Genomic DNA, 25,602 nt, shown 5'->3' with positions numbered 1-25,602 from the left:
TTCTTCCATATCTTGGCTATTGTAAGTAATGTACATAATGCTGCTGTGAACATTGGGTGCATTCATCTTTTTGGATTAGTATTTTCGTTTTCTTTGTATATATACCCAGGAGTGGAATTGCTGGATCTTATGGTAGTTCTAATTTTAGTTTTTGAGAAACCTTCATACTGTTTTCCATAGTGGCTGCACCAATTCATATTCCTACCAGCAGTGTACTAGGGTTCCCTCTTCTCCACATCCTTGCCAACATTTGTTATTTGTAGTCTTTTTGATGATAGCCATTCTGACAGGTATGAAGTGATGTCTCATTGTGGTTTTGATTTGCATTTCTTTGTTGATTAGTGATGTGCATCTTTTCATGTGCCTATTGGCCACCTGTATGTATTCTTTGGAAACATGTCTATTCAGGTCTTCTGCCCATTTTTAATTGTTTTTTTTTTAATATTGAGTTTTATGAGCTGTTTATATATTTTAGATATTAACCCCTTATAGGTCATATCATTTGCAAATATTTTCTGCCATTTAGTAGGTTGTCTTTTCATTTTGTCAATGGTTTCCTTTTCAGTGCGAAAGCTTTTAAGTTTATTTAGGTCCCATTTGTTTACTTTTGTTTTGGTTTCCTTTGTCTTAGGAGACAGATCCAAAAAAATATTGCTATTATTTATGTCAGAGTGTTTTGCCTATGTTTTCTTCAAGGAGTTTTATGGTTTCTGATCTTGTATTTAGGTCTTTAATCCACTTTGAATTTATTTTTGTATATGATGTGAGAAAGTGTTCTAATTTAATTGTTTCACAAGTAGCTGTCCAGTTTTCCCATCACCACTTATTGAAGAGACCTTTTTCCTATTGAACATTCTTGCCTCCTTTGTCTTAGATTAATGGACCATAAGTGTATAGGTTTATTTCTGGTCTCTCTATTCTGTTCCATATGTCTGTTTTGGTGTCAGTGCCATACTGTTTTGATTACTGTAGGTTTGTACTATAGTCTGAAGTCAGGGTGTGAGATACCTCCAGCTTTATTCTTTTTAAGTTCTTTTCACGTTTGGAATAGTAGTCTCTCTATTGGTTTTATATGTTGCAGTGATCTTTTCAAACTCTGTGGCATGACCTTTCTTTTAACTATCTTTGTGTTTTCTTTTGTTGGAAAATATTTCTTAATTTAATGTGGGTAAATACATCAATCTTTTCCTTTAAAGCTTATACTTTTTTCCATCTTTCTACTTTGTGGCTTAAAGATAGCCTCCTATATTGTCTTTTAAAATATATTTGGTACCGTTTCACATTTAGGTCATTAATCCATCTGGAAATAATTTTGTTTACAATATGAAACAATTTTAATTATTTTTTCTTCATGGATACCCTAGTGCTCAGCATTTTTTAATCGAAAAGTTTGTTATGTCTTTGTTGAGGTGCTGTGATACCTCTGTTATGCAGAGTTGCCATGTGTGTGTGTGTGTGTGTGTGTGTGTACATATACATATATATATGATTTTGTTTTAATAATACATGTTTTGGTTTGTTTTTCTGTGTCTCTATTAAGTCTTCTTTTGGTTCATTTGTTTGTCTCTATATCAAAACTGCACTCTCTTTGTTACTATAGCTTTATAAGAACACTAAATATTCAGTAGAACAAGTTTTCCCACATTTATATTATTCTTCAAGTGTGTGGTGGGCTTTTGTAATCCGTATAAATTTTTAAAGAAGTTTTTCAGGTCCAAAACAAAATCTTTGGCATTTTCACTTAGATTTTGCTTACTCTATAACTTAATCTTTAGAGACTTAACATCTTTTCACTATTAAGATATCCAACTTATAAACACAAAATGTATCTCTATTCATTTCTGATTTCTTCAAGGTCTTTGAAAAAGTATTATAATGTTGTCTGTAAAGGTTTTGTATATCTTATTGGATTTATTGCTACTTCAGCTTTTTGGTGCTATCTAAAAGGATTTTTTAATATCACTTTCTGTTTGATGCTATTATATAAAAATACAATTTATTTTTATTGATTTTTATCTAGAAATCTTATGAAACTCTCTTACAAATCCTAGCAATTTCCTGTACATTATTTTGTGTTTTCTCTGTACACAACAATATCATATATAAATAGAACAAGTTGTGTGTTTTCTTTTCTAATCCTTAGACATCTTAGTTCTTTTTCTTGACTTTCTCCACTGGCTAAACTCTCAAGTACAATACTGAATAGAGTGGTGACAGGGGGCATTCTTGTCTTGTTCCTGATCTTTAAATCTTTCATCATCTCACCTGTATCTATAATGTTACTCTATGGTAGATAGCTAATTTTCATTTAAGAAAGTTTCTGTTTCTACTTTGATAAGATTAGCTGCGGGTTTTTGTAAAATCACACACGACTGCTGAAATTATAAGAAACTTTTGATTTAATTTTTTTGTATGTTTAATTTTATTATTAATTTTGTTGTCTAAAATAATTTTTGTTGTCTGTCATGAAATTAGCCTTTTATGTTGGACTCAGTTTGCTTATATTATATTTATCATCTGTTTTCCTGGGTAAGGTCACCTCTAATTATCCTTTCTTATCCTGTCCTTTCCTGTCTTGAAATGAAGAAAATATTAAAAAGTAGTTGAATAGTGTTCCCTCTTTCTATTCTCAAAGAGTTTGTGTACTACTGGAATTCTTCCTTTCTTTAGAACACACTAGTGAAAAATCTTGGATTTCAGCTCTCTTCATGGTGAGAGTAGTGAGTGCTGATTCAATGTCTGTAATGTATAAACATATGTATAAATTTCTATTTGTGTTTGAATCTATTTTGATGTTATATTTTTCTAGAGGACTGTGATTTTTATAAAATTTAAAATTTATTTGAAAACTCTTTGTTCACTTTTTCCTTTGTAAAGTCTGTAACATGTATGTGATATATGACCCTTTTACCTTTCTGATATTGGTTTCTTGTGCTTTCTATCTTTTTTTTTTTTTCTTTTTTGGTCTTGAGAAGTCCCTCAAGTAGATAGCCATTTTTATTAGTATTTTCAACAGCCAAATGTTAGCTTTTGAATTTGTATTGTTTATTTTCTATGTCATTAATTTCTGCTCTTGCATTTATTATTTACTTCTTCCACTTTCTTTGGGTATGTCTCTTGAAGATAGCACATAGTTACATGTAATTTTATACAATCTGACACTTATTTTCTTTTCATTTGGAGCAGCCAATCCATTTGCATTAAATGTAGTTACTAATTTGGTTTAAATCTTCCTTTTTTTCCTACTTGTCTAAATTCGTTCATATTTTTCTTTTTCTTCTGGAATCATGAAATATTTATAGCAGTCTACTTTTACTCTATTAAGTTTGAAACTGTAAGCTCTATTTTATTATTTAATGACAATTTCTGTCAGAATTTACTAAATATTTAGAACTGAAAAAAAAAAACCCTTGCTGGGAACCTGTAAATCAATACTTGTAATCTGTGTCACACACACACACACACACACACACATATTTGAAAGGAAACTTATTAGAAATTAATTAGCTAAGTTTGCAACATAAGAATTAAATAGATTGTGCCATAGAAGAAGAGATAATTAATAAAACAAGTAGGACAAACAGAAAACAAACTATAGAGGGTATCAATAATCACCAACTTGTAGGAGGACTCACACTTCACACTATTTAAAAAAATAGTGGTAGGACAGCAAAATGGCATCACTCAATTGAAAACCATCTAAGCAGTTCCTCCAACAATTAAACATGAACTTACCATATGACCCAGCAATTCTACTCCTAGATGTATACCCAAGAGAAATGAAAACATATGTTCACACCAACTGAACAAGAATGTTTATAGCAACATTTTTCATAGTAGCAAACAAGTGGAAACAGTCAAAATGTCCATCCACTGAGGAATGGATGAACAGAATTGGTATATCCATACAATGAAATATTACTTGGCTATAAAAAGGAATGAAATACTGATGCATGCTATCACCTAGATGAACCTTCAAAATATTATGCTAAGTAAAAAAGTCAGTCACAAAAGACCTTATATTGTATGATTCTCTTTCTATGCAATGTCCAGAATAGTGAAATCTACAGAGACAGAAAATAGATTAGTGGTTGCTTAGAGCTTGTGAGAAGTAGGGTGGGAATATAGGGAGGTGATGCCTAAAGAATATTAGATTTGTTTTTTGAAGTGATAAAAATGTTCAAAATTGACTGTAATGATGGTTGCACTTATATGAGAATATACTCAAAATCACTGAAATCTATAAATAGGTGAATTCTATGGTATGTGAATTATATGTCAGTAAAAAATGGGATCTAAATAGACAGTAGAGAGGATCAGTAAACTTCAAATTGTTTCTTTGAAAATATAAAGAATGGTATTTTTTTATGTTCATAGAAGAGGAAGGCACAAACAAAACTATGAAAGAAAAGGGGTTTTATTTACATATATTTGGAGTTTTACTAATTATAGGAATAAAGTAAAGAGTATTATGCCATTAATATGAAAATTTATAAAAAATTGAATTAAAAAGTAAAATTAGCACCATTGTCTTAAGAGGAAATAGAGAAACATAGTATACTAACAACTTTTACATGAATAGGATAGTCTGGTCAAATGTCTACAAATCAGCAAACAAAAACACCAGGACCAGACATTTTAAAAGTGACTTTGCAAATCCTTCAGGAGTCAAATTAACCTTTATCTTTTATAAAATTTTTCAGAGAGTGAAACAAGAGGGTATACTCACTTTTTCAGTATACAATAGCCAAACCAAAATAAATAAATTAAATATACAACACATCCGTTTATAGAGATCAATAAAACTATTCCAAATAAAATATTAACACAAGATTAATTTATATGTACAGAAGCAAAAGCCAGTGGAAAATACATTTGAAAACAAAAAAAGAAGTGGAAAATGTCTGCGTACAAAATACAAGAAAATCTGTAATCTCTGAACTTGCTGGATACAAGACTGATGTACAAAAACCAATAAGAATTTAAAATATTAGCAACAACCAGTAAGAAAATGTACTACTATTACTAAATACTATTCCATTAATACGTTTACTATTAAGTAAAAATATCATTCACAATAAAATAATAAATATCAGGTATTTGAGAATAAATATAATAATGTGAGTCAAATATTCATGGAGAAAATGATGCTTTCTTAAAGGATGTAAAAAATTAAATGGAACACTTTATAATATTCTTTGAAAACATGAATCAATATCTTATAATTGACCATGCCACTAACTTGTGTATGCATTGCTATTACAATGAAAATTGCAATAGATATTTTCATAAGCCATGACAAGCTAAATCTAAAGTTTATATGGGAGAGAAGTGTATTAGGCAGAGTTCTCCAGAGAAACGGAAGCAGAGCCAATAGGACATGTGTATGTGCAAAAACTCTGCAGGGCAGGGCAACAGGCTGGAGACCCAGAGAAGAGCTGATATTGCAGTGTGAGTCCAAAGGCAGTCTGCTGGCAGAATTCCCTCTTTTTGAGGGGACGTCAGTCTTCTTTCTATTAAGACTTTCAATTGATTGGGTTAAATGTTAATCTCATCTAAAAAAAATTCTTCACACAAATATCATGAATCCTGTTCGACCAAATGTCTGGTTACCATGTCTTAGCCAAGGTGACCATTAGGTATAAGTAGGGAGTTGAAAGTAGCCAAAAATTTTTGAAGAAGATATGAAAACATTAAGAAACATGAAGAAAGGGCAACCTATGCTACCTGATATAAACACTTAAAGTCATATTAATTAAAACAGTGTGGTACTGGCACAGCAAAGGTATAGACAAACAAAATTGAACAGAATATAGGGCCCAGGAACATAGATAGATTAAAAAAAAAGACTAATGTGGTAACATTACAGATTTGTGGAGAAAGGATGAACCTTTTAATAAATGGTGTTGAGATTATTGGAAATTCATATGGACAAAGGGTTAGACCCCTATCTTAAAGAAATGAGAAAATAAATTCCAGTTCAAATCAAACATTAAATATGAAAGAAAAAACATTAATACTTTAAAAGCAAAATATGGATATAGCTTTATGAAATCAGGTTAGGGAAAGGTGTCTTAAACACAACATTTAAACAATCACAAAGTATGAAGAAAAGCTGAACAGATTATTTGACATTAATATTGAAACATTTCCACAGCAGTATAGACAAATGGACAAATAAAAACACAAAAGAATAAATCTGGGTGGCCACGAAACTTAGAAAAGAAAGGTCAGCCTCTCTATCATTAAGGAAATTCTTATTTATCTACATTAGAAGCTATGTGCATTGGAATCTTAATGTAGTGCTGTTTATAATAAGGTGGATGTTACCTAAATTCCCTTCTTAAAGGTAATTGATAAATTATGGTTTGTTCTCAAAAGTAATATTATACAGTAGGTAAATTGAATGAAATGTTTTTGTGTGTATTAACATGGGTGGATCATAATAACATAATGTGGATTTAAAAAATAAATTGCAGTTACAAAAAGAGTATGTAGGTTTACAAATATATGAACTGAAGGGATGGGTGTGTGTGTGTTTGTGTATGTATGTGAGAGAGAGAGCGAGAGACAGTGTGTGCATGAGTTTTTGTGTGTGTTAAATAAGAATATATATGTAGTCAGATATGGCAACATGAACATAGAAGATTCACATAGCTTTTGGATAGAGATCTCTCTAATGATTGGGGATAATCTGAAGTGAAATGCAGGAATCAGATCTTAGGAAATACGGTCAGGCTCCATAGGAAGTTTTGAAAAATTTACCACTTTAAATAAACATTTTCTTCTCTGAGTCTGTTAAGATTTATTGCAAGTTCTATCTAATGAGCTGTATAGTAGAATGAACTTTTCAAAGTATGCTTGGTAAGGGATAGATTTCAGATCATTGATTGTTCCCCTAAGGACTAAGGTGAGGAGGTTCCAAAGCAAGGATTTTGTCGATATATAAATCTGCTTTCTTGAAGAGCTAATTATTTGTAGTTATGGCAGTATAATTTATTGAAACTTTAATTTGTCTTTGTTTTCCCCAACAACTCTATTACCACCACTTCAAGATGGTAGTCAACATTTGCTCTTAATTACTTCAGGGGAGATTTGTGTTAGGGTGAAAAGCTGGTGATTCCTGGAATTGACAGAATTTCCTTTGTTCTTTGAAAAGCACAAATACTTTGAAAGAATAATGTTAGGTGAGAGAGAGAGAGAGAGGAAAAAGAGGAGAGCCATTGAGACTCCAAAGGAAGAGGGATAGATGTCCCTGAGGCTGGAGAGAGGGACATATCTTCATGTAGCAGAAGACTTAAACATTCACTATGGCAGTGTGAAAATAGGGCATGTCTCCAGAGATAGAGAAAGATTTCAGAAACAGTGGTTATGCACTTCATGCAAGTAATATGGGTTCAGGCACCAACTTTCCTGTTATTCCAGTTTATCAGTGAAGCAGTAGAGTCAGCAGATTTAAAGCCACCATGAAAGTTCAACAAGATATATCTTTTGTTTAAGGCCCAAATACAGAGCCTCTACCACACTTTCTAGGGTTATTTTAAGCCTCTAGAATGTTCATGTGACCTAATGAAAGAAATGGATTCTTGAATGATGACAAAACTGGTAGAGTTTCTTCTTTGCCTGATGGGATGAGGGCTTACATTATTATTAAATTTGAAATAAAAGAAGTAAATAAATGAGCCTCTTCTTGACCAAACACTTGAAATTCACTTTAATGAGAATACCAATATGGTGTTGTAGAATAACAAAATCTCATGCAAGAAGGGAGCCTAGAGATCACTCCATCCAGCCAACCATTTTGTAAATAAGGAACCTGAAATTGATCAAATGTGGACAACTTGCCCGAACTTAATATTCTGGTAATTAAACAAGCTGCGATTCAAACTCAGGTCTTTTGATTCCAGGTCTAGTTTATTTTTCCCATTATATTAGGCTTTGTTTAAATAAATATAATTTTAAAAGTACATGATACCTTTACTCACTGTGGGACAGTATTCCAACATGAAGGTTTTATTTCTATTTGCCTTTCCTTGAGCCTAGGACAGTTGAGGACGACACACACACACACACACACACACACACACACACACACACACACACACCACTCAGTAAATCTTCATTGCTTGGACTATCAATCCATTGGTATTTTAGCATTTCCTTCAGAGATATGATGCATCCTAAGAAACTATATTTTCAAATAGCGTATTTCAGATGAATTATCTAAATGTGTGGGGTTAGTTCCTGAAAATCTATTTCTCAGTTAATTGCTAGTTAATGTTTTTCTCTTTTTACCACCTTAATCTGCTATCCTTTACCTGGACTCTTAAAAAGGGCCTTCTAAAGTTTCTTCTTGAATCCTTGTTTATTTGTCTATAGGAAACTCCCCATAGATAATCTTTTTTTTTTTTTTTTTTTTTTTTTTGTGGTATGCAGGCCTCTCACTGCTGTGGCCTCTCCCATTGCTGAGCACAGGCTCTGGACCCGCAGGCTCAGCAGCCATGGCTCGCGGGCCCAGCCGCTGCGCAGCATGTGGGATCTTCCCGGACCGGGGCACGAACCTGTGAACCCTGCATCGGCAGGCGGACTCTCAACCACTGTGCCACCAGGGAAGCCCCCCCCGCAGATAATCTTTAAAAAATAAATTAGGTCATTTTTCTCCCATGTTTAAGCCTCCAAACCCAGCTCTGCATTGCACTATCCTATTGTAATTGAATAAAATCAAGATTTCTCACCATTGACTAAAAAGCTTACATGATATGGCATCTCCCAAATACTCCTTTGTTTGGTCTGCTATGACAAAAATACCATAGACTGTCTTTTTCTGTCTTATATCACTTATATATGGAATCTAAAAAAGCCAAAGTCATAAAAGCAAAGAGTAGAATGGTGGTTTCCAGGACTGGGGGTGGGGAAATTGGAAAAATGTTGGTCAAATGATATAAACTTGCAACTGGTATTGATAGGTAAATAAGCCCTGGAGATTTAATGCACAGCATGGTGATTACAGTCAACAGTACTGTACTATAAACTTCAAAGTTGCTAAGAGACTAGATCATAATTATTCTCACCACAAAAAAATGATAATTGCGGGACATGATAGAGGTGTTAGCTAATGCTACTGGTGGTAATCATACTGCAATATACAAATGTATCAAACCAACAAGTGTACACCTTGCACTTACATAATGTTATATTTCAACTATATCTCAAGAAAAAATACTATAGGCTGGGTGGCTTAAACACAAATATTTGTTTCTTATAATTCTGAAGTCGTATTTCCCCCAAATACTACTTCACTATTGAGTTGTAAGATCATCTTACATATCCTGGATGCCAGTCTATGTTATGTATATATCTATATCTATATCTATATCTCATGAATATTTTCTCCAATCTTTGGCTTTCCCTTTCATTTTCTAATGGTGTCTTTAAAAGTGCAGAAATTTACAATTTTGATGTAGTTATAATTTTTTCTTTTATAATGATCAAAATGCTATTTTTAAAATTCTGCAGTAACATGGTTTTAATTATAAATTGGAAAGCAGATAGTATGGGTATGTGATTTTGTATCTCACGCAGAATTTGGCAGTCTGGTAGCTTGTGAATATTTTCTATTTGTGCTATTATTGCATGTATGAATTTATTTACGATAAATATACTTCTGTGATACATAGAGAATATTTAAATTGTCAGGATTTGCTATTTCCCCATAACTTTTTCCTCTCAATACTCTGAGGACTTGAAATGTTTCCTTTCTTAGTTGGTACAAGGCCTTTGTTGAGGTGGGGGGTGGACGGGAGAGAGATATAAAGAATGTAAAGAATACAAATAATAGCCCAGGTTATTCTCTATGAGGAAGACTGAAAGAGGGCAGAGGGGAAGAAGGATAGGGAACAATAAAGGAAGGGTGAGGACAGGAGAGAAGGGGTAAAAGGAAAGAGCAGTCACTATCAGGAATGGGATTTAGGAAAGGGAGTGTGTAATAAATCGTTCGGAATCCTAGCTGTGTGCTGCCTCCATCTTTAAAACAAATCAACACGATGTTCAGTGCTTTCTGGAGGTTGGTTTCCGTTTGTGTGCATTATCATACCTAGGCTGTGATATATTTGACATCCTAAATTTTCATGGAGTTTATTTCCCACTCTTTGACATCTGTGTATCTTACTGACACAACTTGAGTACTTCCTACTTTTTCTCATGTCCAATCACCATAAACTCATCAATACAAGGGACTATCATAATGCTTTTGTGATATCCAGATGACTAATCTCCCTATGGGCTATAATCTTATAGACATCGGGAGACTTGGCATAGCACTCAAGTAAGACAGAGTTTGAGTGTACTTCTGTCTCTGTCAGATAGAAGTAAACTGCTCCATTATCTTTGCTGTTTGATGTGGAGACAACTATTCGCCAGATCAATAGCTGTATATCAGGAGTTAGAGATGTTTTGATTTGTTCCAGGAAAAAAAGGCCCATAAAATCCAGCAGCTTTGATTAGAATTAGTACCTCACTATCTTATGATAATCAACAATCATTGTCCATGACTTATTTGCCTTTTTTCCAGGCCAAACAGATTATTTAAATGGGGCAGGTGATGGAGATTACCATCTGCATGGTTATTTTAGTCTCTGCAAATTCCCCAGATATGTGCTATTGCTATTTTTTTGGTATTGTTTGCATGTAGGGACAGTTCCAGGAGCTTCCACTTGGCCCTTCCTATGTATTTTTTTCCAGTTGTGGCAAAATATGCATGACATAAAAGTTACCATCTTAACCATGTTTAGGTGTACCATTTAGTGGCATCAAGTACATTCACGTTGTTGTGCAACCATCATTACCATTCATCTCCAGGACTTTGTTCATCTTCCCAAACTGAAACTCTCTACCCATTAAACAACACCTCTCCATTCATCACTGCACCCAGACCCTGGCAATCACCATTCTATTATCTGTCTATATAAATTTGACTACTCTAGTACCTCATAGGACTGGAATCACAGTATTTGTGTTTTCGGTTCTGGCTTATTTCATTTAGCATAATGTCTTCAAAGTTCATCCGTATCGTAGTGTGTGTCAGAATTTTTACCTTTTAAAGGTCATTTAATATTCCATTGTATGTATAGACTACATTTTGTTTATCCATTCCTCTGTTGATGGACATTTAGGTTGTTTCCATCTTTTGGGCTATTGTGAATAATGCTGCTAAGAACATGAAATTACAAACATCTGTTCAAGTCCCTGCTTTTAATTCCTTTGGATATATACTCTGAAGTAGAATAGCTAGATCGTATGGTAATTCTGTTTAATTTTTTGAGGAACTGCAATGGAGAAGGGTTCAGATTTCTACACATCCATGCCAATACTTGTTATTTATTATTGTTTTTAATAATAGCTATCCTAATGGATGTCAGGCAGTAGCCGTTCTTAATAGCACTTACGTTGTTTGAGAGTTCTGTCATTTTCCAAGTATGTGTACTCCAAAAATATATTCAGATATGGGGAAATATAGTGTAGGTCACTGCACAGGATTTCTAGTGAGGTGAACTTGTGTCAAAATTCCAATTATCACATGGCTTCCATAAGCCCTATTATGACCTGAAGACCACAGTGATGTTTTGGAACCACAGGTGTGTAAATTTATCTTAATAATCTCTGAAAAATTCTGAGTTTTCCACTTTTCTTTCTAAACATTCCCCCTGGAAAATTGTAAACCCCTTTGAGGTAGACCTGGAGAAAGAAAAAATCACACTCTATACTTTTGACAGTGTTGCAGCAAAGTTTCTGAAGCTGTTGTAGCCACCTGATCTCTGGTTTAGGTCTGGGCGAGGCTGTAATTTTCATTCCTGGAAAATCAATGCAGGTTTCTGCTCATTGTGCTTGAATTTTATTTTCATTCATACAGTTCAAGCCTGCTCATCAATGTAATTCCCAGTGTAAATGTGATTAATCTGTTACTGCTGGAAGTCACTTTGGGTCAAAATACTGCCACTCTGCCCTGCTGACCTTTATGATAATTGCACTCACCTTGTTTCTCATATTAAATGCTACCACTTAACCTCTGCTACTCTGTAACCCCATATTCCTGTTAAAAGCACGGGGGCGGGGCTTCCCTGGTGGCGCAGTGGTTGAGAGTCCGCCTGCCGATGGAGGGGACACGGGTTCGTGCCCCGGTCTGGGAGGATCCCACATGCCGCGGAGTGGCTTGAGCCCGTGGGCCATGGCCGCTGGGCCTGCGTGTCCGGAGCCTGTGCTCCACAACGGGAGAGGCCACAGCAGGGAGAGGCCCGCGTACCGCAAAAAAAAAAAAAAAAAGCACGGGGGCCATTTCATTGGTGCTATCCCGCATTGTCATCTTTAGCCCCCAGAAGACAGATGCCACAGAGGTTTTCAAGGATGCTTGTATTTCTCTCATCAATGAATGTCTTAATGTCTTGAAGAAGAATGTTATCGATGACCTCTGTGGGGGCATAACTGTGGGATAGTTGAGTGGGTTTCACATACTTAATCCACTCCAACATTCTCATTTTAAGTACATGGATTCCTTTGTCTACATTCTGTCAGATAAATTATGGCATCTTGCCCTCTTTGAATGTTGCTGACTATTGAATCTATGTTTCAGTCAGCCAAACAAGCCAACGATTAGAGCCAATTCCATCAGCTAGAGCTAATACTTTGAATCTCAGGTAAGTTCTTTATAATAAATTCAACCCCTTCCAACTTTATATTCCATCTTTCTCAGTCTAGCACTTATAAAACATAAGCCAGGGCTTCCCTGGTGGCACAGTGGTTGAGAGTCCACCTGCCGATGCAGGGGACACGGGTTCGTGCCCCGGTCCAGGAGGATCCCACATGCCACGGAGTGGCTGGGCCCGTGAGCCATGGCCACTGAGCCTGCGCGTCCAGAGCCTGTGCTCCGCAACGGGAGAGGCCACAACAGTGAGGGCCCCGCGTACTGCAAAACAACAAACAAAAAAACCCGAAAAACCATATGCCACACACACATTCTACAGGTTTCTGCTGATACACATTAGCAGGATATAGCATTTCTTTTGATGTATATGCTAACTCCTACCAGGGTGGACATTATACTTGCCTCCTGGGGCCTGGTGGAATCTGACTGTAGTTATTAGGATGCAGTAAGTGCTGATGTGGATGGGTCTTGAGAAAAGTAGAAATTTCCTTGAAAACTAACCTATTTAGATGAGGTCTTTAGAGATATGTTAAGTAAGGGAAGGTTAGTTTCCTCAAATGGGGAGGAAGAAGGGTGGCTTCCATTGGCGAGGAAACCACAGGAAGATTTGGGTTAAAAATTTTCATATTAATCTGAGTCTGCCTACCTGCACTTATCCTAAATACTCAATATATCCTTATCTTAATACCCAGCTCTTCCTGATCAATGTCCTGATATTAATCTGTGAGACTTAGCACAGATGTACGTTGAACTTGGATTTTAATTCTGCAACTCACACTTTTAGATTTGAAACTTGATCCTCAGCCATGTCTGCTGTGTGGCTATAAGACATGAGAAAATTTTAAGGCCCTCAGTGTGGCTCTCTGTGTCTTCCCATGCCTCGATCTGAGAGTTTAAACACCTAACACCTTTTAACATTAAGTGTAAACATTTTCATTTTGTAAGCTCTCTGGTGCTATAAGAAGCAGCTAATGGTCCCCGTGGAGCTTGTAGTTACTACTGCTGTAATAGACAAAATCAGCTGCCGCTTGAGATGTAAAAGTATTGTCTTCAACTGGCAGTATGTTCAAAGCAAATATTGCTGGTAATTTATTTATTGCTTCCACTACTCGGAAGAAACACTTGTCTTTGCATTGGCAGTGGAGTCACTACTACATTCAAGCTCAAAACCTTATTCCAGAGTCCCATCTTGAGCATCTTTTTCCTGGGATTACTCATGCAGGACAGGAAATCTGCTTCAGGAAGTTTAGAAAGTAGATTTTAATAAAAGGAGCTTGTTTCAAAAGTTATAAAAGCTGGAGTCAAATGAAATAGGAAGGCAACCTAGAGTTTGGAAAGACTGAATCCCCTAAGCAGAACGGTAATGAATGTAGAGACTGCTGGTGGGTGCTGGGAACATGGAGGGAGAAGCCCTTGAGCAGGAATTGGACGCATGAGGGAGACGAAGCCTCAGTTGTACGTACAACTCAAAGAAAGAGGGCATTCTGGGTTCTCCCCTATCCCCTTCTTCCAAACTCTCACCAGTCCTTCCTTTACTCAAAATTAATTGGAAGCTAGTTGCCAGTGAATCCTGGGAAACCGAGTTTTCAGGAGTCCGTCCTCTAAAATAAAAATCAGAGCTGGAAAAAGAGAAATAGTCTTTAAAAATTATTCACACATATATGCCATCCCTTTACAATAACTTCTCACATTCCAGTTCACTTGTTCAAATACCCCACCACTATGATAGTACTTTGACGCAAAGTCTGTTTACTCCCTTGCTTTCTCCTGATACTGCCTTTGTATCTCTCCTTACTCTCTTACATTCCAGTGTCCATTATCTAATAGTGTGTTTGTCCCTAGCCCTGTTCCAGTGTCTTTTAGTTATGCTGGATCAACCCAAACCATTGCTTTCTCTTTTCTTGATCTCCAGCTTTCAAAGTCTTCCCAAGTAAAGTGTATAATAGTTTAGATGGTTTCCTTTATAAATTCATGATCAGTAACCTAAAAGGTCCTTTAATATTGCCCTTTAATTCTGCTACATTAATCTGGACCCATCATTTCCCACTCTTTACAGTTTGTTCTCTCTTTCTGCACTATTCTTTTTTTTTTTAAAAAAATCTTTATTGGAGTATAATTGCTTTACAATGTTGTGTTAGTTTCTGCTGTATAACAAAGTGATTCAGCTATTGCACTCTTCTTAAATGGCATGTCCCCACCATTTGCTATAATATCAGGAAATAATCTCTTTTAATTCACAGAAAAGAAAAGAAAAAACATTAGGAGAACTTTCCTGTTCATTAACATAATAGAGTTACTACATCTGCTGCCATCTTTATCTCCTTTGGTAATTTAACAGAACAGAAGCTCTATTCCTACTAAACCCAATTCCCTTACTCCTGATTTGGATTGCATCACCTTGCACTCTCTAAGGATCCTTATTTTGTTCACTACCTTCTCTAATCTGGATCTTTTCCACTATCTTTTTTAAACATTCTAAAATCTTCCAAATTGGGAAAAATAATAAAGAAGAGTAAAGCAAAAAAGAAAAGCAAAACCAAACTCACCTTTCTCCACCTGACTTCTATTACTAATTACCACACTATCTCTTCTTCAAAGGCACAGTTTTTAAAATAATTCTTGAAAATGTTTTTCTATATCTTGGCAATTGTGAATAATGCTTCAATGAACATGAGAGTGCAATCTTTTTGAGATCCTGATTTCAGTTCTCTTATACATATACACACACACACACACACACACACATATATATACATATATATATACATATATCCATTCAGAAGTGGGATTGCTAAATCATATGATAGTTCTATTTTTAATTTTTCAAGAAGCCTCCATACTGTTTTCCATAGTGACTATATACCATTTTGTATTCCCACCAACAGTGTACAAGAGATCCAATTTCTCCATATTCTCTCCGGTGCTTGTTACCTTTGTATTTTTGAAACTAAGCATCCTAACAGGTGTGAGGTGATATCTCTTTGTGATTTTGATTTGCATTGCCCTGATGATTAGCGATGCTGAGTACCTTTTCATATACATTTTGGCCATTCATATGTGTTCTTTGGAAAATGTATATTCAAGTTCTTGGCCCATTTCTTAATCGAGTTATTTGGTTTATTTGCTACTTAGTTGTGGGAATTCCTTATAAATTTTGGATATTTACCTCTTACCAGATATATGATTTTCAAATATTTTCTCCCATTCCATTGGTTACCTTTCCATTCTGTTGGTTGTTTCCTTTGTTGTGCAGGAGCTTTTTATTTTGATGTAGTTCTACTTGTCTATTTTTGCTTCTGTGGTCTGTGCTTTTGGTGTCATAGCCAATAAATCATTGCCAAGATCAATGTCAAGAAGCTTTTCCCAAACTGTCCATCGACAGATGAATGGTTCAAAACATGTAGTATATATTTACAATGGAATATTTTCAACTTTAAAAGAAGAAGGAGGTTCTACCATTGTGGCAACAGGGATGAACCTGGAGGACAATAAGCTAAGTAAACAAGCCAGTCACAGAAGGACACATACTGCATAATTCCATTTATATGAGGTACCTAAAATAATCAGACTTCATGGAAGCAGAGAATAGAATGTTGGTTGCCAGGGGCTGGGGAAAGGGAGAAATGGGGAGCTGTTGTGCAGCAGGTATGAATTTTCAGTTATACAAGATGAATAAATTCGAGAAATCTGCTGTACAAATAGTGTCTGTAGTTAACAATAGTGTTAAGCACTTAAAATTAGTTAAGAGGGTCAGTTTCATGTTAAGTGTTCTTACCACACACAGAAAAAATGGGACACAAGCTTTTGGAGGGGACAGATATGTCTATTACCTTGATTGTGTTAATTGTCTCATGGGTTTATGCATATGTCCAAACTCATCAAATAGTATACATTAAACATGTGCCATTTTTTGTGCATCAGTTGTGCCTCCATAAAGCTGTTTAAAAATGTTTATCTATATTTGATACCTTCACTTTATTACTTCCTTCTCATGCTTCAACCCACTCCCAATAGAATCCATCTTTTATTACTCCAATAAAAAGGTACTTCATAAGTTATTTCCAAATCCATGGATGCGATGTGAAAATTTTATCTCCTACTTACTTGACCTGTAAGTAGGATTTGCTTCTGTCTTTGAGACTTGATTTTCCTTGACCCAAAAACTCCTCTGGTTTTCCTTTAATCTCTGCGGCAGTTCATTCTCTATCTTCTTTGCAGGTACGTATCCTTCTCCTCAGACATTAAATGTTGAAATTCTTCAGAATTCAGTTCTAGGCCATTATGTCCTCTCACTCTAGAACTCATAATATGATTTCACAGAAACACACAGCTTCAGTTACCAACTCCATAAAGTTTGGACATTTGTGTACCTGAGACCTCTAATCTGAATTCTGTAAATCCAGTTGCCTATTTAACATCTAAATCTGTTCATTTAAAATATACATAAAGCTAAATACTCATGGTCTCCCTAAACTGCCGAATCTCTCCTCCTTCATTTCCATTTGTCTTAGTGTGTAGTGACACCATTCACCCAGTTGTATAAACCAGGCACCTAACAATAATCCTTGAGTTCAGCCTCTCACATCAGCCACTATATCCTATCCATTATCCATCTTATCCATTTTACCTCATAGATACTTCCTTAATCTATCTAATGTTCTCTATCTACTCATCGTTGTAAGTGGTCAATTAATGCATGAATATAAATTTCCCTGATTGCTTTGCTTGGTACCTATAGTTTTTATGGCAGAAAAATTTATATAAAAAAAATCCGTTCATCTTCCCTATATCTTCCCTTCTGTTCCTCCATCCTCCTGTCCCCATTTCAAGCAAGTATCCAGGACTCCCTAGAAACCTCTTCCTCAGGAAATATGCCATTTCTAAGCATCAAGGTGTGAAGGAGGAGATTACAAGGCAGTTGGAGGATTAAAAGCCAGTGAGTACAACAAGCACTGCCTGACACTACCTTGTTACTGGATAGAGCCTTGGAGCTGCACCAACTCATTAGAGGGATGTAGTTGAGAGAGATATAGGGAAGGCATGTAATAGGCATGGTGTATCTATCTCATCGAATATTTCAGCATCCCAGACATTATACAGGAACATTTATAAATGGGACATAAAGGTACAGGTGTCCTGGTCTCAGAAGACCAGAAGGACCTCCACAACACTTTCATGTTACAGGGTTTTTATACCACTTTGGTTGTATAAGGTACCTCTAATAATGGCTGAGTCTAAATTCTCTACCTGCTCAGTTATTTAAAGAATTAAATTCATTTAAATCAAGTAAAGAAACAGTAGGTTTATAGCAGCTAATAACTGCTTACTTTTTAAAAAATTTTTATTTATTTATTATTTTTGGCTCTGTGTTGGGTCTTCGTTGCTGCGCGCGAGCTTTATCTAGTTGCGGAGAGTGGGGGCTACTCTTTGTTGCAGTGTGCGGGCTTCTCATCGCGGTGGCTTCTCGTTGCGGAGCATGGGCTCTAGGTGCGCGACCTTCAGTAGTTGTGGCGCACAGGCTCTAGAGCGTAGGCTCAGTAGTTGCGGCACACGGGCTTAGTTGCTCCGCGGTATGTGGGATCTTCCGGAACCAATAGAACTTTATGTTCCTTCCTTTTATCAATTTTAAAGGTTTAAAATGCTTTCGATTTTTTTCTTCTTTGACAAACTCAAAGAAGGACTTTTATCTATGACGTCCACACTTGATATTCTCAGTCAGAAGTCATCTGCCCAAGGAGGGCCTAGCATCTGAGGCCAACAGTCACATCCATGTCCCTCAGATAGGACCCTGTATCCTGGAGCTCAGGCTCCAGGCTCTGCTCAGAGGCTCTCAGAGGCTCAGCATTGCTGCTCTGATCAGCCCAGCATAAAGGAAGGCTCTGTCGAGTGAGGCCTGACGTGAGAACGTGAGGCATGATCAAGCAATGGAGAACTCTGTTCTCCTGCAGAGATCCCAAACTCTCTAAATAACCCAACCCAGGGCCGCAAAGTTATGCTTTGGGTTTTATCCTGGAATCTCCAAACACTCAGATGGGCCATGGGCTTCAACTGGAAGCCTTAGTTCCCCCAGAACGAGTGGCCCTGCCTGGCCTATGATGTTCTATCCTCTCCTTGAACTTCCTATCTTAGGTGTCTCTCTGACCCAACCAATCTCACTGAGAAATGTGAGCAGGGGAACAAGAAAATAAAGAATCATTCTTTGAGAGGCAACTTTTGGTTCCAGCTCCAACACTTAAAGAGCTTGAGGGTCATTACTCCAGTCTTTAGAAGAAGCGAAATCTGAACCAATTGAAAGTCAGTGACTTTTCTTGTAGCATTAGAGAATTAAGGTCACAGGGCAAATCACTCCAAAATCTTCATAGAGGGTGAATGCAGAGAATCATAGTTGAGGTCAGCTTACCTCAAGCAGAGGCCACTGGAGCCATAAATTGATAGGAACACTTAAAAGGACACTTTGACAAATTGCTAGAGGATGCACATGGGCTAACATGAGAGCGAGAAACTCCTAGGGTCATTATGTTAGGGGGGCCTCCACCTATTCATGTGTTTCGCCTATGGGAACCCCACCAGGTTCTCACGGTGAAGAGCCATGAAAAATTCTGATGTTTCTGGTGGAGGAGTGTGGGAATGGGAAGAAAAGTAACAATTTTGAAAACATTCTGAAATATCCCCTGAATGTTCTCCATAACAGAAGCTTACTCCGCAGAGGAAAAGACTACCAGAGACTTATCCCACATGGGAGAAGGGAAGTTATCCAACTCCAGTTCCCTCTAGCTTTCTTATCTCTTCTAAAAAGTGAAAAGAAAGAAAGAGAGAAAAGAGTTAGAAACATCTGTGAATAACCCAGGGACACAGGACCACTAAACGACAGATTTAATCATATCCCCTCCCCCCCAGCACCTTAGTACCACATCAACAGGGCTCCAGTATGGTAACAGAGGATCATAGCCGAAAGAGCTGCAAGGCATAGGCTCTATATAAGGAGGAGACTTAGGGGAATCTGAAGACACCAAGGGAGATGAAAACAAGGACACTATAGGAAATTGAAGTCTCTGACATATACAGCTACAGTAAATATTAAACACAACCAACACCTACCTGGATTAACATAAAACTTCACACTAAGGTCTATTTACTTCAGTTCCTATTACCCAATACATTATGTCTGGCTTTTCAACAAAAAATTACAAGGTATGATAAAAAGGCAAGAAAAAACAGTCTGAATAGATAAAGCAAGCATCAGATCCACATTTAGATATGACAGAGATTTTTGAATTGTCATACATGGAATCCAAAATAACCATCGTTTCATGTTAAGGGCTCTAATGGAAAAAGCAGAAACATGCAAGAACAGATGAGCAATAAGCAGAGAGAGGGAAACTCTAAGAAAAAATCAAAAGGAAATGTTGGAAACCAAAAACACTATAACAGAAATGAAGAATGCTTTTAATTGGCTCATCTGTATATTGCCTATGGCCAGGGAAAGAGTAAGTGAGTTTGAAAATATGTCTGTCAGTAGAAACTTTGCAAACTGAAATGCAAAGAGAAAAAGAATTTTTAAAAAAACCTTTAACTCAGAATATCCAAGAACTGTGAGACAGTTTCAAAATGTGTAATATACATGTATTTGAAATACCAAAAGGAGAAGAAAGAGAGAAGAGAGAATAAGAAATATTTGAAGAAATAACAGCCCAGGATTTTCCAAAATTAATGACGGATTAACCATAGATTGTGGGAGCTCAGAGAACACCAAGCATATAAATACGAAGAACGTCTATACCTGGACATATTTTATTAAAACTGTAGGAAGCTGAAAGATAAAATCTTGAAAGAATACAGAAGAAAGTAATATCCTGCCTCTAAAGGAACAAGGATAAGAATTATGGGCTTATCACAAACCATGCAAGCAAGAAGAGAATTGAGTGAAATATTTAAAGTGTTGCAAGAAAAAAAAATCACCCTAGAACTTTGTGTCTAGTGAAATTATCCTTCAAAAGTGAAGGAGAAATAAAAACTTTCTCAAACAAAAACTGAGTTACTCATCAGCAGCAGATTTGCCCTGGAATAAATGTTTAAAAAGTTCTTCAAGGAGAAGGAAAAGGACAACTCAGCTCTACATAAAGGAAGGGCAAAGAAGGAATAAATGAAGGTAAAACAAAACTTTTATTTTTCTTATTCTCAGTTGACCTAATAATACTAATGATAGTGTATGGGGTGATTATAGTATATGGATAAGTGAAATAAATGACATCAGTGTTACAAGGGACAGGAGGGAGGAATTGGGAACTCTGTTATAATGGAACCTGCACTACCTATGAAGTGGTATAATGTTCTATATAAAAGTGGCCTTAGATTAGTTGTAAATGTATATTACAAATTCATGGGCAACCATGAAAATATTTTTAAAGAAGAATACTTGACATGCTAAGAGAAGAGAGAAATGGAATCATATAAAGTGCTTGTTTAAAATCAGAAAAGGCAGAAAAAGAGAAGAAGAAAAAAAGAATACACATAATAAATACTAAACAGTTACAGATATGGCAGATATTAATCCAACTATATAAAAAAAATCACTAAATGTAAGTGTTCTAAATTCACCAATTAAAAGACAGACTGTCAGTGGATAAACCAAGATCCAATTATTTGTTGTCTACAAAACACCCACTTTAAATATAAAGACACAGATGATTAAAAGTAAAGGGAAAGAGAAAACTGTACCATGGTAACACAGATGAAAGAAAGCAGGAGGAACTATATTAATTTCAGACAAAGCAGGCTTCAGAACAAGGAAAGTTATGAGGGATAAAGCGGGGCAGTACATAACAACAAAGGGGTCAACTCTCCAAGAAGACACAACAATCCTTAACGTGTACAGTCTAACAACAGACTGTCAAAATATGTGAGGCAAAAACTGGTCCAACTGCAAGGAGAATTAGGTGAATCCACTGTTATTTTTGGAGACTTCAACACCCCTCTATGAGAAATGGACAAGTTCAGCAGGTGGAAAATCAGTAAGGATATAGTTGACCTAAACAGCACCATCAATCAACTTGATCTAATTGACATTTGTAGAATACTTCATCCAACAACAGAATATGCATTCTTCTCAAGCACACATGGAGCACTGACCAAAATAAACCACATCTTGGGCCACAAAACACACCTTAACAAATATAAAATAGAAATCATACAAAGTATATTTTCAGACCATAATGGACTTAAACTAGAAATCAATTACAGAAAAATAGCTGGCAATGCCAAAATGTTTGGAGAGTAAACAACATGCTACTAAAACATGGGTCAAGGAAGAAATATCAAGAGAAAAATATTTTAAACTAAATGAAAATTAAAATACAACTTGTCAAAATTTGTGAGCTGCAGAAAAAGCAGTACTTAGAGGGAAACTGATACCATTGAATGCATCTATTTGAAAAGATTTAATATCTTTGAGGGACTCTGGTTTGCTGACCTGATCGATTTCTCCCTGTTTCCAAAATATTGGGAAACATGAATTCCTCCTTAGGTAGCACAGTGCCAGAAGAAGGAGCCCCACCCAATACACAAAGGCAAGGATGGGAAAACCTAGGAAGTTGAGCTGGAGCTCAGCCATGGTGCAGTAAGGCTCCTCAGACAAAGAAGATGGTCCAGATCATCAGAAGTGCGTTGCTGCCTCAAGCATCTGGGCATTGAAAGTGCACATTCTAGACTAGAGTTCTAGGCCCACATTACAGAGGTTAAGCGTAAACACCAAAGGTTCTTGAGGGTGAGGGAGGGGACAACACAAGAGAGAGAAACCCACAATCCTTCCCCCACCATCCAACCCAGCAGATCTATCCATCCCTCCAGGGCCCTTTAGATACCTCTAACCCACCTTCCAACCCACACATTTACATACCATATATTACCTTAGTGAAAATTTCTATTTATTCCACACGTTACCCAGATATTACCTGAGACCCTTTTACTGCTTGGTGATCTACCTTTGGACCCCACATAATATTTAAAACTCTTCTATGCCAAGGGATTTTTACCTCCAAGCCTTCAACTACAGCTTCCCCTCATACATAATGTGTTCTCACCTGTATGAAGCCAGAAACATAGTCAGAAGAAATATACGCCCCCATATCTCCTCAAAAGAATTCACATTCACCAAAAAGTGTAAGAGTGCAGAGTAGCCTGTACCAGTGAACAGGAAGCATGACAAAAAGGGAAACAAGGGCATGGCACACCCATGAACCTATGGCAAACAACTTAAAAAGCTTTAGTAGTTCTTTTTTTCCTAAAATCCCTCTTCGGCTATTTAGCCCCCTAAGGTTCTCAAATCTAGCCTCCTCCAGCCATACAGTGTCTCATCCTGCTGCTTGCTCCCTCTTCTGAAAAATCCCTCTCAAAACATTTAAAATTTTTTTCTTTTTTTTACAGAACACAACCCGAAGGACCAAACACACCCTGATTTAAGGAGTGGGCTTCTCTTTAACATAACTTCTAATGAGCACAATATTTAGCAATACGTTTTAGCTTTTTGGAATCACACTCATGGTTACTTCTTCTATGAAAAGTTTTATGATTTTTTTCCCCATCTACTTTCTTACTTGCCACCAAAATTCCTGTTGGCATCTCCATACCTTTTTAAACAATGATGTCATTTTTGTCGATGTGTATATGTATTTATTTCATCTCCCCATGCTAGTCATTTAATAGTTGTAGCCCTTGTGCCTTCATTATTTAGATTATAAACTGCTGAAATTAAGCTGTGTCATTTCCTTACTTTGCTTGCCTGTATTCCCTCGTTGAGTCTGATGAATCAGTCTTGACCCCAGATACCTAATTCTCTCCCTCCCCTATGAGGAGGATACTAGTAAGGACAGCTCCTTTCTTTACCTGTCTTCTCCTGCATCCACAGCTCCACTGTTGTCTGTACCCAAAAGGAGGGTCCATTTCAAGCCCACTCCATCTCACATACCTTCCTCCCTTGACTGCAGGAGGTGTATCTGTTCAGAAAAACCCCTCCACATATCTTTGTATCTCTGGTATTGTTTTTTTTAATAGAAAGTTTGGTCCTGACTGTCCCTGAGGTCCCTAGGATTCACAACTGTAAAAACATCCTCTAAAGTCTGAGCAATATAAGCTCCACCAAAAGAATTTCCAGGATAGAAGGGGTCATAAAAATGACACATCAAATATATTCTTCAAAAAGTGGCCTTGTCATAAAAAAGGAAAGACTGAGAAACACTGATCCAGATTAAAGGAGACTAAAAACACATGGCAACTAAATGCAGTCTGTGATTCTGAATCCTGTAATGGAGGTTTTGAAAAAAAGCCACAAAGGACATTACTCAATAAATTGACAAAAATGGAATATGAATGGGAGATTAGTTAAAAGTTTTATGTCATTGTTAAATTTACTGAAGGGGAAAACTAACTGTACTGTATGTAAGAGAATCTTCTTTTTCTTAAATACACAATGAAATATTCAAGGAGAAGGTGCATGGTGCATGAAATGTATTTTCAAATATTCAGAAATGTATGCATATTTTTCATATATGTGTGTGTGTGTGTGTGTATTCATATATAGAGAGAGTGGAGGCAGGAAGGGAAGGAGACAGAAACAGAGACAGAGAGAGGAGAGAGATCTCAAATGGGTCAAAATGTTAGTAGGTAAGTCTGGATAAAGGGTACATAGTTTTTACCATCCATGCATCTTTTCCACAAGTTTAGTTATTTTCAAATAAATACATTTAAAAAATGGACCATTGCCTGCTGTCCTGGATTTTACCTAAACTTTGGGATTTCTGCCTTTGATTCTTGCAGCTACCACCATCACCATACCCAAACCCCAGAAATGTGTAATGCCAGCTTCAAAAGTTTTCTCACATTCTGTCCCAGGCAAGAAACCTGGGACCCTCTGCACATTTCAACAGGATTTTACAAAATGCTGAAGAAGAGCACCACACCCTCCCCACCAACAAATGTTTTTAAATTAAACACAATACAAAAAAAAAAAAGAAGGAAAAAAATCAACGTGTTTACAGCATGGAACCCCTAGCTTTTCTGATCTGGTGCCACCAGGTCATCCGTCTTCTGGCGTTTTGTGGTGTGAATTGGTTTGCCAGCACTTCGTCTGCTCTGCTCACCAGTTACCATTCCTCCACCAGATTTCCATCTTCCAAAAATGTGTTGACATCTTTTGTTGTATCCTCTCTCCTTCTAGTCATCCTTAAGCACTTATTCTTTTTAAATCCTTTGTTTGAATAGTTTTATTGAGATATAGTTCACATACCATGCAATTTACTCATTTAAAGTCTGTAATTCCAGGATTTTTAGTATACTCACAGATATGTGCATCACAATTTTAAAAACATTTTCATGATTTCAGAAAGAACCCCGTAACCTTTAGCTATTACCCGCCACCCTTCATCTCCCAGCTCTAAGCAACCATTAATCTACTTTCTGTCCTCTCTTGGCTTCCCTATTCTGAATATTTCACATGAATGGAATCATACGTGGTTATTTGTGACTGGCTTCTTTCACTTAGCATGTTTTCAAGGTTCAGCCATGTTGTAGCATGTATCAGTGCTTTTTAACGCCAAAAGTATTACACTGCATGGATATACCATATTTTATTTACCCATTCATCAGTTGATGGACATTTGGGTTGTTTCTGCCTTTTAACTCATGAATAATACTGCTTTGAACATTTGTTTACAAGTTTTTGTGTGGACATATGTTTTCATTTCTCTTGAGTACGTACCTAGAAGTGGAGTTGCTGGGTCACATAGTAATTCTATATTTAACACTTTGAAGCGCTGCCAGACTGTTTTCCAAAACAGCTGCACCATTTTTCATTCCCACAAGCAGTGTATCAGGGTTCCAGTTTCTCCGCATTCTCACCAACACTTGTTTTA

General features: G+C 36.5%; 1 long non-coding RNA gene across 3 annotated transcripts in view; it reads left to right on the top strand.

Annotated features, from left to right (window-relative positions):
* Positions 1-25,602, top strand: part of LOC308610052 — a 1,140,458-nt gene that overhangs the window by 1,032,101 nt on the left and 82,755 nt on the right. The window contains exon 4 of one of the 3 annotated variants that reach the window (XR_014014396.1): positions 23,120-23,294. The exons of the other annotated variants lie outside the window; for them this stretch is intronic. This is a non-coding gene — a long non-coding RNA (uncharacterized lncRNA). Of the gene's footprint in view, positions 1-23,119; positions 23,295-25,602 lie in introns of those variants that run through there. 3 annotated transcript variants of the gene reach the window in all.

This window comes from Mesoplodon bidens (assembly GCF_964165515.1).
Source record: "Mesoplodon bidens genome assembly, contig: HAP1_SCAFFOLD_81, whole genome shotgun sequence".
NCBI lineage: Eukaryota > Metazoa > Chordata > Mammalia > Artiodactyla > Ziphiidae > Mesoplodon > Mesoplodon bidens.
Note: the sequence above shows the minus strand (reverse complement) of the source record. Positions and strands in the feature narration are given on the sequence as shown.